Raw genomic sequence first — 12,595 nt, forward strand, 5'->3', positions numbered from 1 at the left:
GGGGGTATAGCTCAGGGGTAGAGCATTTGACTGCAGATCAAGAGGTCCCCGGTTCAAATCCGGGTGCCCCCTGCTGGTAGCTTGCTTTATTGCCAGATACAGATTAAAAAAAAGACTCCCCCTTTTCAGCATCTTTTTTACTGTAAGTCACCGTCATCACCACTTTTCCATAGTCTGTATCAGCTTTCTTAGGTCACTTCTGTTATGTGGCACATGTCATGGTTCTGTCTTTAATGATCTGTGTGTGTTTCGGTTCTTAATGAGTTCCTCCTCTTTAAAGCTGACATTATGGAGGACACACTGAATCAGAGGTTATCCAGCTTGACTGCACCAGAATTACTTACAGACATTATTAAAAATACAAATTAGCAGCAGGGAGGGACACATGGTAGATAGGGGATTAAGAGGTACAAACTATTAGGTATAAAATAAGCCACAAGGATATATTGTACAACACAAGGAATATAGCCAATATTTTATAATAACATAAATAGAGCATAATCTTTAAAAATTGTGACTCAGTATATTGTACACCTGTAACTTATATAATATTGTACAACAACTATACTAAAATAAAAATTTTAAATTAAAAAAACCGCAGATTAGCCTAAGAAATTCTGATTTAGTAGGACTGATTAAGGGCCTAGGGAAACTTTATTTTGGGGAAGCACACTTCCCTGCTAACCTTGATCCTAAAATCCAATGATTCTGAGGGACTGGAAAATTATTTTGGAACTTACAACACTGTATAGTTCTAAACAATATGTGGTGGTAAACATCAATTATTTCCAAGCAAATGCCTTCAGCCCAGGAGAGGCAAACTCATCTCAGCAGGACTATTGGCATGCCATGAGCTCCTTCATCCTATTTTGAAGAAAATTCCACGAGTGTAGTTTTAAGAGTTATGTTTTGGTAGAAACAGGAGATAAACAAGGAGGAAGACCTGATGATAAAACTGAATTCTTTAATTTGAACTCTCTCTTTTAATTTCAGGAAAGGAATAGGAGTGTTTCTAAGTGGTCACAGACGGCCAGTGTGAGAACGAGCCCAACAATGGACCGCCAAGGGCTGGTTATTAGCTTAGCTTTCTCCTGGGAAGAAATTTGATTCTATACTATAATTTTGGATGAATAAGCATCAGAATATTAGCATTTGTTAAACTGATGGCATTAGAGGAAATTTCTTTTTCTTCATGCTTACTTGTTTCCTAATTTAAAACACACTATATTCTTAAATTCTATAAGGCACATTAGAGAGATTCAAGGAATTATATTTTCTATATTGGAAGTGTATTTCCTATCTAATCAGAATAATTAAATAGATTATTGCCCCAAGAGGAAAACACCTTGTCTTTGCCCTGATCATCTTTGTAAATCACAATGAATTTGGGGCTCCAGTCTCCCTGACATCATTCCTACAGTTCTTTGCCTCCATATGCTATGCCTCTTTGGATGATTGTTCTTTCTCTGAATCCTTGGGATCTATGTGGTCTTTGGCCTCACAGTGGCAACTTCCAGGGGAGGAAGGGATCCCTTGAAGGGATTCCACAGCAGAAGAGATCCCTGGTCCCAGTTCAGAAGATACTGGAGGCCTGACTTTGGGTGCTCAAATAGCCAGTCTTTGTGCCTGGTCCCAGATTGTCCAGCTGTGCTGGGCTGATGGTTTGGGACCAGCATGGCTCTGTGACCTCTCCAGCAAGGTGTCTCCCTTTTAAAGCCAGTAGAATGAGAATGGGAGAAGAGAATAAGAAATGCAAGACAAAGCCGAAGGACACCAATGTGCAGAGGATGAGAGTGAGATTAAGAGCGAGTACAGGGAGTGGGTTAGTAAAGACAAAACTCAGTAGGAGGGAAGGAGAGAGGGACAATTTCAGCTCTAAATAATGACCCTCCTGATTGGTGCCTCACACAGGTATTGAGAAGGAGGCTGTAGGGCTCTGGGCTGGGGAGGTTTCTAGAAGTCACTTGATAGGTCTTTGGAGAAGGACACAGCAAGTTCAAAGCCAGATAGAGGTCTGCCTAAATGAGGTCAGTCAGTCAGGTCCCAGTAGGTCACTAGAAATGAGGAGAAATGACAGTGCACATTGGATCTCCGGGTGGGATAACACAGATGAACGGTGTTAAGAAATCAGAAAAGTCTAAAGAGATAAGGGAATACAGTCCAAGGCAGTGCACCTGACTGTACGTCCAGTCCTCCCTGGCTCAAGTCTGTGTTACCTGGAGGCCCGCCCTCTTGTTCTGACCACATGTTTGTATTCACTCTGCCCTTTGTGCTCCAGGGACCGTAAATCTCTCTCATTGTCACTTCATCATTTTTCTGTGGATTGCATCCTCTCTTCAGGTTACTTTTTCCGTCTGACACATGGAGGGATGCAGCAAATGGAGATTAAGAGGGAAGAAGAGGAGACATTAAGGAGGTGGTTCATCTCCTGCCCAGGATTTAGTGCAAAGACGCTCTTAATCATATGCATGGATTCTAGTTGTGACTTGGTTATTAATCCGATGTGTTTTGGGAGGTGCATAATTTAAATTACTACTGTCATTTTTTTCAGATCTAGACCATGAAGGGTACAGATTAAATCAAAACTAAAGCTCCAAAACCACCTGTGAGTCAGAATCATCAGGAACATGTCAGAAGCACACATTGCCCCAGGTTCCCGGAGAGTATGGTTTAGAGAGTCTCAGGTTTACTTTTGCCCAACCCTACCCTTCCCACCCCAGCCTCAAAGATTCCTTGAGTAGCCATTGATTTGAGTCCTGCTCTTCTAAGTGAGTCTGAGGGATGTTCTAGCTGTGAACTTCAATGACTTCAATATCAGTGCCTTTAGCCAGGGGCTGAGGGAAGGAGGGATGCTGGTTATAAGCAGAGGTGGGGGCACAGGAGGTGGTCATAGTTGGAAGAGCATCCGTTTACAGGGGTGTAGGATGGAGAACACTAGCAAGGACACATCTCAGAACATGACACTCAGGGTGTGGCTCTGCAGGCTTAGAGTGCTTATTAACTAGAACTGAACAGGTGGGGGTATAGCTCAGGGGTAGAGCATTTGACTGCAGATCAAGAGGTCCCTGGTTCAAATCCGGGTGCCCCCTACCCACACTTGCTTTTGCTCACCAAACACCAAGTTCTGCTTCCCACTTTTTTCACCACATTGATTCAGCCTGCAAAGAGAAGAGGCAGGACAGGGCTTCACCAGGAAGCCTCCCCGGACACCTGCACCTCTAGATAAACCCAACTTCTTTATGGCTGAGTCAGTTCTCATAGGTCCTGTAGTGAGCATTTATTCTTTTTTTCTTTTTTGCCCAGAGTGTGAACCCTCTTAACTCCAGTTTGGGAGTTCACAATTGTCTCAGTCTTGAAAGAAGACAGGGGCCTATCTCTAGCTGAGGAAGACAAAAATGTCAAGTAAGTATGTACGTGTGCTGTCTCTCTCTCTCCATATATATATGTAATGTGGGTGTATGAGAGCATAAATATGTGTGTATATATATATATATGGAGGGAGCTGGCAAGGCAAGGGTTAATTTTGCAGGCCGGCAGACTGGAGACCCAGGAAAGAACTGATGTTGCAGTCTGAGTCCAAAGGCCACCTGGAGGCAGAATTTCCTATTTCTCAGGGGACCTCAGTCTTTTTCTCCTAAGACCTTCAACTGATTGGATGGGGCCCACCCACATTGTAGAGGGTAATCTGCTTTACACAAAGTCGTCTACGGATGTAAATGTTAATCATATCTAAGAAAGAATCTTCACAGCAGCATCTTGATTAGTGTTTGACCAAACATCTGGGCACCAGAGCCTAAACAAGTTGACCCATAAAATTAACCAGCACAGTTGGGAATGCCTTATGCTTGGCCAACTATCTGCCCATACATAAGACTGTGAATGCAGAATAAATCACACCTAGAGGTAGGAGAATTTGGAATTCATTCTGGGGGTGGCAGAGGTGTCTGGCAGTGACAGTGGGACCAGTGGCTGCAGCCAGTGTCCATTGTGGTGGCAGCAAGGGCACCCTCACCCAGACCTGCTGAAATCCTGCCCACTCTATGAGCATTTTATAAGGGAAGTTCTTCGGGCCTCCCTTCAGTGTTATGAGCTCCTACCCATCCTGGCAACGACTGCCTTCTGAGTTTCCATTTAGTGCGGGATCTTCTTTAATCAAAGTGCCCTGACTGGTACTAGGAATGACTAATAGGCAAAAGAGCTACAGAGAAAAGATAGAATGTGGTTTGGTTCTGGCCTCATTGGATATGAAGATAATGAAAATCAGGTCATTTGGGGGGTGCTAATCTAGGAGCCCATATGATCCAGTAGAAGAAGTTGAGTGAATATTTGCCTGCTGTCCCCAAGTGATCAAGCTGTGTTCCCATGGAATATGGAAGAGGCTTCAGGGCGGGATGGCTGATCCCAGCAGTTTAAGGAAAGCAAATCATAAACTCAAGTGTCACTCTGTGTGGGCTGAAACCCAGCACTTGCTCTGACTGCACTGGGATCATCTCTTGTCTCCTATCACAGAACCTGAAATAGCTGAAAACAACAGTTAAGGCTGATCCAGTGAAATCTACAATTTTCAGAGGTCTCCTTGATGAAAATAGGTCGGTGGCTAAGAAAGAGTGGGGCGTCAGGAATAGTAATGTGAGTGTATGAGAGCATTTGGAAAACTCAAATTATACCAAATCACCTACTCTGCTGGATCTCCCTTGCCCGTGGAGCCAGCCCCTTCTCCCTGTCTGAAAGTTGAATAGCCCAGATTAGGTTATTTCATTGCAGGAGGCGATCAGTTACCCCATCCTTCACTGTCTCTTGATCTCCAGCTACAGAAAGAGCTCAGCTGACTCTGGGTACCAGTTGTTGGGACATGGACTCGCGCATGAAAATAATTTCAAACTGGCTAATTTATATCAGCAAGGATCTAGAGAACACATGTTGATATGGATTCTTGGAGGATTTTGTAAATTAGGAAGAGTATAATTTTAAGTAAGCCTGAGTTTATTTTTATGAGTGTATACCCAATCAACATTCTACTTAAAATATCCTAGCTGGAGCAGCTGGGATGAACTTGTTTACTCAGTTGTTGGCTTGAACCAGGATTCACAGGAGGCTGATTCTAAATGCGTTTGGAGCATAGAGATCCCTTAGTGTAATCTAGAAAGACGTCATAGACCTCAGAGGTTAGGAATGCCGGAGTGGATTTATCACATGTGACTTGCCCCTTCAAACAACAGTGATTCCCTTCACCGAAGTCTTGGAAATTCTTGGGCACGTGGAGCGTCTATGTCTTTGAAAAGCATTTTGGTTGTCTAAAGACAGGAATGCTGCCTGGAGACATTACACTGGAAAGGAATTCTCTGATTTCAGTGGGGACAGGAGGATCCTAGGTGTCAGAGTTCAAGAAATGTGATTCTTTACCTCCAGATGCAAGTTTGGGGTCACTCTATGTGAAGAATCTGTACCAGCCAGAGATGGAGGAGGGAAGGTACTAGGAAGGGCAGAAGAAGCTGCTGGGCATTCAAATCAGGGGCCAGTAGAAAAGGGAGCTTATGGGCAGGAGAGGGTGAGTCAGCCAAGATCTGGGGCCAAACAGGGATAAACAGAAATGACCAAGTTCCTGGGGGAGCCTTCCCAGGGAGAACACAGTCATGAAATGGTGTCAGTAAGGAAAGAGCCCATGATTCTGAAGTGGGCTTCTGGCTCAGGGGAAGAGCATCTGACTGCAGGTCAAGAGGTGTGTGGTTCAGGTTTTCAGGCCCCTGCAAGCTGATCTCATTTAGTACTAGACATGGGGTGGAAACCTTGCAGGTCGTCTCTTGGGAGGGCCTATCTCACCCCACCCAGTGAAGGCTCAGCTATGGGATTGAGACACAGATGAAGGAGGTGGCCAGGTCATGCTTTGCCCCAGGGCTGGGGAAGCGGGAAGAGCCCAAGACCAGCCATGTGGATCTGGCCCCAGCCCTATTATTAATCAGGTGTGTATGCTTGGGCACGCCTCTTAATTACAGCTTCCCTTCAAGCCTGTAACACGGGGCACAAAACTAAGCTGGGGGCTCCCAAACATCACTTTCCTTTGAGATCATCTCAGGAACTTGTTCAAAATAGAGGCCTTTGGTCTCACTCCCAACACATCTGATTCAGGAGGTCTGACTTGGAGAGTTGAACTTCAACTCTATGAAAGCTCGACCTTGCTCTTGCCACCTCACATACTTGTGTGCGATGGGCAGCCAGTCGGAGGTTTGTGGCCTCAGTTCAGTCCAGAGGCCTTCCACTGACACAGCCGTGGCTCTTATACTGTTGTCTTTGGCCCTGGGTGGCTGGGCATGGCAGCAGATTGTGCAAAAGGGGATGGCGAGCAGGGATGCCCTCTGTGTGCAATAGAGCAGGTCTTGTGGACTGCCTAGACATAAGAGGGTGGTGAGTTCTGAAAGAGTTCTGAGGCCAGAGGTCTTCATTAGATCAATGAGATGAGCTTTTAAGGGCAGATGCTTCTTACCTGTTCTTATTTTTACATTTTGATTTTGGAATGTGATTCCAGCTCTCTTCCCTCACCAGAGCCCATGATTCTGTACAGAGGAGAGAGAGAAAAGAGGCACAGAGGGTCAGGCCAGTCTTTCCTCCATCCTCTCCCCTCCCTCACTCCTTGGCATTAATCCCACAGAGGCAAGTGAAATGCAGTTCTTCCCCAGGCCTTGGTCTCGGTCTGTGAGTCTGGAGTAGACCCAGTGGGAGCTCTAGGACCTGGGGACACAGAATCTAAGCCCAGGGCCTCCGACCCGCAGCCCAGCACTCAGGGCTCAGAAAGCTAAGCAGCTGCCCCGGGGCAAGGGTGCAGGAGCACTGTCAGCGCAGCTCTGTGTAATAGCCCAAATGCGTGGAGCTGACAGCAGGAGATGGAGACAGAACAGCCCTCTCTGTGGAGAATGGGTGGGTCTGTGGAAGGTGAAATCTCTGGCTGGAGCTAAGTGAGGCCCAGAGGGGCTGGAGGAGTCAGGGATCTGTGCCTGGTGAGCATGAATTTTCATATATGTCACCCAAAGAGTCTTTAAATTTAGATCGGATCTGCACTTTCTGAGGAGTCATGAATCATAGAGGAGTTTTTCTGTTTGTTTTTTAACATTTTCTATTGAGTTATAGTCATTTTACAATGTTTTGTCAAATTCCAGTGTAGAGCACGATTTTTCAGTTATACATGAACATACATATATTCATTGTCACATTTTTTTTCGCTATGAGCTACCACAAGATCTTGCATATATTCCCTGTGCTGTACAGTATAATCTTGTTTATCTATTCTGCATATACCTGTCAGTATCTACAAATTTGAACTCCTAGTCTGTCCCTTCCCACCTCCCCTCCCTTGGCAACCACAAGTTTGTATTCTATGTTTATGAGTCTGTTTCTGTTTTGTATTTACGTTTAATATATAGAGTTTAATAGACTTTCTGTTTCTTCTCCAGGTGTCCTGGCCTGTGGGGAGGTGGGGGGACAGGTAATGACAGACTCACATTGGGATTAAAAGTGAGACAAAACACAGGGGGCACCTGGATTTGAACCAGGGACCTCTTGATCTGCAGTCAAATGCTCTACCCCTGAGCTATACCCCCTGCCCTGGGTGAGTGGTATAATTAATACCTTTGACCTGTGTTGCCACACCAGGGCTGTCTTGCTGGTTAGGATGTCCTGGTCAGCTCTGCTTCTCTGACTGCTGGTCTCTCACCTGCCAGGAACCAGCCCTTCTTCTCCCCTCATCACTTCTATGTGCATCTGGCTGAGGACCCCCTGGTAGCCTTGACCATTACAGGTGGGGAGACCTTTAAAATCACCCAGATAATCCACTTCTGCAATAGCAGTTATTGAGCATCTACTGTGTGTCAGGCGTGCTGGGATGGTGACATAACTGGGACTAGGTGACAATGCCTTCTGCACTGAAAGAAGGTTCAGAGCCATGTCAAGGGCTATTGAATGACACAGAATGTTCATGATAATTGGTCAAGTGAAAAGACAGTTACAAAATAGTGTGTCTATGAGGAATAACATGATTTCAGCTTTTTATATGTGTTTATTTATCTTTCAACTTTTCTATACTGAGCATGTTGCCTTTGGGGAAGGGAGCAGGTAATTAGGTCTATTTATTTATTTACCGATGGAGGTACTGGATCCTCCCTCTCCCTCAGAAACCAGTCACTTCCAAATCCAAACCCCTCCTGGTCTTTCCCTCATCTATCATCTCTGCCACGTTAGTTTCAGGACTTTCTCTTTCTGCTGGTTTTCAGCCCCCTCCCTTCCGCTGTCTTCACTCCTGTTTCACTCACTGGTTGTCCACTATGCACCCAGCTCAAAAGGCGTGATGTCCTATGATGTCCTTGGTTGGACTTAGGGCACAGGGCACCGCTGCACTAGTGGGCCAGGACAGCCCGCTGCCTGTGATCCACACCCAGCGGCTCCCAGGCCACACCTGCCTCCTCCGCCCTGACCCCCTGCAGCCTCCCCAGAGGCCTCTCAAACTTAAAAGGACTGGCACAAAGGTAGAGGGAGGGGCACCCGGAGCAGACAAACTTCGTTGGTGTGTGAAAATAATGAGAGGAACACTCACTCCCCAGGTCAGCTGAGGCTGGCAATAAATCCAGATTATGATGGCCATATTTTTAAAGGCAGAGGAAGGTTTTTATATACATACTTGGAGCAAGATATTCAAGGAAGGGACAGGTTCCAGCTCAGCAATTAAATCATACACGGTGACAGCAGGACTGACAAGGCCTCCCTCCCGGTGAGAGGAAGCTGGTTAGATGAGGGGGACACTGGGGAGCCCTCCTGAAGGGCAGGAAAGAGAGGCGAATGCAGTCTCTTCCAGCGCCGAGAAAGGGGACACTAAGGCCCCTGTGCCTGAAATGGGTACTGACCCCACGTGCCAGAAGGTGTCTGTCCTCTGCAGCTGGGCTTGGACTGGTCTGGCCCTAACATGCCAATGACTGTCCTTGGCCGATTGCTTCCTTTACTGAGTCCACCAACGCAGCGAGCCAGCCAGCAGCAACTGGAGCACTGGTGGCGACCCAGGGACCAGAGCTAGGGCCCCCCTCCTTTCCCTCCTGCATTCTAATTCCCTTATGAAATCGCCCTAACCTTCCATAAGGACGCACAAACTGCTCAGCCTAATGTGCTCACTGTAGGCGAACAGAAGGCTCGAGGGAGCAGTAGTTGGGGTGAGTTCTGGCTGAAAGGCATGTGCCTATTGAGGGCTGCAAGTTGCCCCCCTCCCCCAGGGGTGGCTCTCAGCAAAACTAGAGGTGGTGACAGAGACACAGAGGCCAGGGAAGTGAGAGGCTGGCTCATTATCAGGCAGACTTGCTGCTCTCCCTGCCCCAGCTCCAGAGGCTGGAATACTGCCCTCGGCAAGGGAGGAGAGGGGACCAGCAAACATCTTTGGTAATGACAAACTCTACTTTATAAAGGAGAATGTGTCTCCTAGAGGATAGGCAGGCAGTGAAGACTGGCTCCTGGTGTCCCAACCTGGTAGTCTAGAACATGCCAAGAACCATCTATAACTAACTACTACCCAGACTTAGAGAATCTAGAACCACTGTCTCTCAGGGAGGCTGAAGAGGGGTTGGGAGAATTAGACACACACAGGGCACGTGCAGAGGCAGCGCTTGAAGAGCCACAGTGATGGAGTTGTGTTTCCTAAAGGGAGGGGCGTGTCAGAACACCTGCCTCCTCTCACTCTGCACAAGCAGAGCAGCTGAATTCCAGCACCAGCTTCTGCAGCCAACATGGACAGTGGGTTCCCCTGGAAGAAGCAGACAGTGTGGCCTCATCACCCACGAGAGGGAGTTTTCCACATCAGGCCCAGTGGGACTCATGCTACTTTGCCTATTAATTACCCAAGTGTTTTACCTTACGTGTATGCTGGGAAATGACGCCAACACCCCTTCTTCAAGGAAAATTTCCCTGCCTCATGAAATAGCTTTGCTATCCCAGTAATACATTCTTACAGCATCCATGCATCTTTTCTTCATTTGTCATATGTTTTCATTGTTGTCATATTTGTCATAATTTTCCATTGTTAAAAATTTTTATGAAATATTTGTAAATATCTATCTACCCTTCTTGTTTCAAGAGGCCATGTTTATTTTACCCACCACTGGGCTAGGCCATGTAAGGACATCAGCTTTCATCACTCTGAGTGAGACTGGAAGCTACTGGGGGATTTTGAGCAGAGGGATGACATGCACTGCTTTTCTCCTCTGGCTGCTATGAGGAGAATAAGGGGCCAGGATGGAAACAGGTTTCCGAATTTAGGAAGTGATTGCAATCATTTAAGTGAGAAATAATTGTGGCTTCATCTAGTGCAGTAATGGTGGAGAATGCTGAGAAGTGGTCAGATTCTGGGCGAATTCTGAAGTCGTGTGAACAGCATTTGCCAATGACTTGAGTGCAGGGTGTAAGAGAAAGAGAAAAGGCAAGGACAGCGATAAGGATTTTGGCACGAGCAGCTGATGGTTGCCATTCTCTGCGACGGGGGAAATTGCAGCAGAAATGAAATTTGAACAGGTAATGAACATCAGGAATTAAATTTGGATCATATTAAGTTGGAGCCATCTAGTAAACAGCCAAGTGGAGACGTTGAAAATGAGACTGGAGTTCAAAGGGGAGTTCCTAGCAAAAGGTGTAAATTTCAGAGTCATCCACTGTGGGACGTGGGACTGAGTGAGATCACTGAGCAAATGTGAGCAGATAAGAGGTCTGGCAACTAAGTCCTAGGCCCTCAAATGTTTAGAGATTGCACTGTTGAGGAGGAGCCAGCAAAAGGGTCTAAGAAAAGGTGGCAGTGGAAATAAAAAGAAAACAAAATGAACAAACAAAAAAACCAAAACAAAGAGTGACTGTCCAAAGTCAATTGGAGAAAGCACTCTTGAGAGGTTGAGTCAAAGACTGAGAATCAACATGGCAGGTGGGCGTTGATGTCGTTGACAAGAGCAGTTTCAGTGACGCGGAAGAGATGGACAGAGGAGGGATGTTCTCCTGGAAGCCTTCCTTGGTCCTCCCGATGGGTGGGCCCCCTGCCACGTGCTCCCGCGGCACCCTGCACTTCTGTCTCATCACACATCACACTTTACTGGAATCACTGCAACCTTGTGCCTGTGGGGATCCTTACGTTCAGTGAGGGGCCAATAAATATATGAATGTGAAAAATGTGTGAACAAAAAGGAAAGGAGATAATAGGTGGAACAGTTTCCCAGAGAAAGCTGAAGGGATGGATCAAGAACACAGGATTTTTTCTAAAAAGAGGGAGAAAAACTTGTTCTCTCTTAGGCTGGAGGGGATGAGAATGGCCTAAGGATGCTGGGTGACCTCACATCAAAGGGCCTCTGTCTTCTCCGTCCAGTAGGAAGCAAGGTATTGTAAAGAGAATAAAGGGGAATGCAGGAGGAGGGTGAGACTCATTACTTGAGAAGAAGGTCCAATTTTGCACTAGGCACTATGGGAAATGGAGAAGCGGTGAATCAGAAAGGAATGGAATCATTGCGCATTAGCAGAGGGCTGCCAGTTGAGGCCAGACTGGTGTAGATTTGCAGTGGGACCACCTGTCTGGCTCTACAGTTCACTTCAGCAAACACAGGCTACCCTAGAGCAAAGGTGGAGGAAGTCAATGGCATTGTATCTGCAGAAGTACGGCTGTGTGAGGAAGGTAGACAGACCACAGGCAAAGACCTCAAAGGGGCTAGGAATCATGATTGAGGGGCCAATGGTTGGGCCATAATGGGACAGGTCAGCACAAGGTGGCTCTGGGATCACCAAAACACAAAGAGATGAAGGAGATTGAGGTCAATATGAGAATAACACACAGTTTCATTAACAGCAAGGACAAGGAAATGTAAAAACTAGAAGAGGTATCAGAAAGGGCTTTTCAGATCAAAGGCCTTGAGAAGGAGTATTTCCTTTTTCTTAAATTGAAGTATAATTGACATAGGACATCACATTAGTTTCAGGTGTACAACGTAATGAGTCAATATTCATATCCATTGTGAAGTCTAGTTAACATTTGTCACTATGCATAGTTACAAAAGTTTTTCTCTTGTGATGAGAACTTTTAAGATCTACTCTCTTAGTAACTTTAAAATACGCAATAGAGATTTACTAACTGTAGTCACCACTACGTTACATCCCCATGATTTATTTATTTTATAACTGGAAGTTTGTACCTTTTGACTCCCTTCACACATTTCATGCAACCCCCGGCCTCTGGCAACTACTAACCTGTTCTCTGTATTTATGAGCTTGTTTTGTTTGTTTGTTTAGACTCCACAAAAAAGTGAGATCATATGATATTTGTCTTTCTGTCTGGCTTATTTCACTTACCACAGTACCTTCGAGGTCCATCCATGTTGTCAAAAAGGGCAAGATTTTGTTTTTTGTTTTTTACAGCTGAGTAATATTCAGGAATGGTTCTGAGTAATGATCGGGTGTGAGTTAGGAGTAGATTTGGCCACGAGTGCAGAGCACCCAACATCACAAAGGACTAAAACAGAGCAACAAACCAGAAGAAGTTTCTTTCTCTCTCCTGTAAACACTGACACTCAGATGGTCCAGATTTGACCTGGGGTTCCAC

General features: G+C 45.9%; 3 non-coding genes across 3 annotated transcripts; 2 read left to right on the plus strand and 1 right to left on the minus strand.

Annotated features, from left to right (window-relative positions):
• Positions 1-72, plus strand: TRNAC-GCA. The gene has a single exon. It is a non-coding gene; the product is annotated as a tRNA-Cys (tRNA).
• Positions 73-3,017: 2,945 nt separating this feature from the next.
• TRNAC-GCA lies at positions 3,018-3,089 on the plus strand. The gene has a single exon. It is a non-coding gene; the product is annotated as a tRNA-Cys (tRNA).
• A 4,431-nt stretch (positions 3,090-7,520) lies between these two features.
• Positions 7,521-7,592, minus strand: TRNAC-GCA. Its single transcript has one exon. It is a non-coding gene; the product is annotated as a tRNA-Cys (tRNA).
• Positions 7,593-12,595: the final 5,003 nt, after the last annotated feature.

Source organism: Camelus ferus, chromosome 7, assembly GCF_009834535.1.
Source record: "Camelus ferus isolate YT-003-E chromosome 7, BCGSAC_Cfer_1.0, whole genome shotgun sequence".
In the NCBI taxonomy this organism is placed as follows: Eukaryota; Metazoa; Chordata; class Mammalia; order Artiodactyla; family Camelidae; genus Camelus; species Camelus ferus.